Source organism: Benincasa hispida, chromosome 12, assembly GCF_009727055.1.
Source record: "Benincasa hispida cultivar B227 chromosome 12, ASM972705v1, whole genome shotgun sequence".
In the NCBI taxonomy this organism is placed as follows: domain Eukaryota; kingdom Viridiplantae; phylum Streptophyta; class Magnoliopsida; order Cucurbitales; family Cucurbitaceae; genus Benincasa; species Benincasa hispida.
The window spans coordinates 80293268-80294873 of NC_052360.1; the positions used below are offsets into that span (position 1 = coordinate 80293268).

General features: G+C 40.0%; 1 non-coding gene across 1 annotated transcript; it reads right to left on the reverse strand.

The window, feature by feature from the left end:
- Positions 1-1281: 1281 nt before the first annotated feature.
- On the reverse strand, positions 1282-1388 carry LOC120068602. Its single transcript, XR_005479240.1, has one exon. It is a non-coding gene; the product is annotated as a small nucleolar RNA R71 (small nucleolar RNA).
- Positions 1389-1606: the final 218 nt, after the last annotated feature.

Here is a 1606-nt window from a genome sequence, read left to right on the forward strand (position 1 = left end):
TCACACCATGCATGAGTGGCTAAATTTGTGAATGGGTTGAGAAGTACTTAGCTAGCATGGCTTAAGCTATGCACTTTATGCGATCATCTTGTCTTATGTATGCTTCATTCATCATTTGGAGTACTTGAGAGAGTAGTCTAAAGATAGAATTTAGGCTTGAGAGAGTCAGATTAGATCGTATAAGCAAGAGTAGAGACTTAGAAATAAGTTCTATCTGCTGCATTCCATACACATTGCATGCGTCCTAGACATAGGAAATGTGTCATTATGCATTGAGAAATGTAGGGCTTAATATTTGTGTATAGCATGATCGCATGACTTGTACAATATCTTAAGAAATGCTAGCAAAACCTCTTCTCAACCCCTTTATCGCATATTTGTTACAACACCACCCTTTCATTGCTGTGCATTTAATTCCATCGCATTAGAAAATCAAAGTTAAATCACCATATACTTCTTAATCACCATCGCAATAGGATCAGAGAGTCTGTTGCATATCTGTTTAGTAATCCCTGCGTTCGACCCTGGACTTACCAGGACCCTAAGAAGGCTTATAGTTGGGCTTTGTTAGGAAAACTTGCATGATCATTACATCCACACATCCTTTCATCGCATGATAAATCAACGCATCAAGTTTTTGGCGCCGTTGCCGGGGATTACGGTATAGATTGCGCTAACATCAAACCTCTTTGATCTTTGCAGCTTTCAAACTTTGAAGTATTGTCATTCTTCTTGTGAAGGAAGAAGCAAGTGTCGTATGAGCGAAGGAAATACTCTTGAACTCAAGTATGAACCAGAGATTGAAAGAACTTTTCGCAAAAGGCAGAGAAACAGAAGTAAACGGCAAGGAAGAGTTCGTAGAATGGCTGAACAACCTGAAGAATAAATAGCGAATCCTATCCTACTAGCAAATGATCGCAATAGACATATCCGGGGCTATGCATCACCAAATTTGTATGATTTCTCCCCAGGAATCATGAGACCAGTATTTGATGGATTAAGGTTCGAAATGAAATGTTACAAATGATACAAACAGCAGGACAGTTCGGAGGACGACGTGGTGAAGATCTGCATGCCCATCTATGAAGCTTCATTGAAATCTGCAACACTTATGTGTTCCTTAATATTTCCCCAAAAGAGGTTCGACTCACGTTATTTCCATTTTCACTATGCGATAAAGCGAGAAAATGAGCATATTCTCTCGAACCAGGAGAGATAACGTCATGGGAACAAGTTGTGGAGAATTTTTTTAAGAAGTATTTCCCTCCTGCAGAAAATGCCAGAAGAAGGAAATTGATCACCAATTTTGAACAAGAAGAAGATGAATCGCTCAGTGACGCATGAGTGAGATTCAAGAGACTAGTACGCGACTGCCCACACAATGGATTACCGGATTGCCTCCAAATGGAGATTTTCTATCATGGACTCAACTGTGCATCGCAGATAGCTGCCAATGTGGCAGCAGCAGGAGGTCTTCTGAATAAAACATATGATGAAGCAAAGAACATTCTTGATCGCATCTAAAAAAACCACGAAGATTGGCAAGAAAGCAATCAAAGAACAAAGACCCAAGAAGGTAATTCGAGTAATGGTGCCATTGCATCGT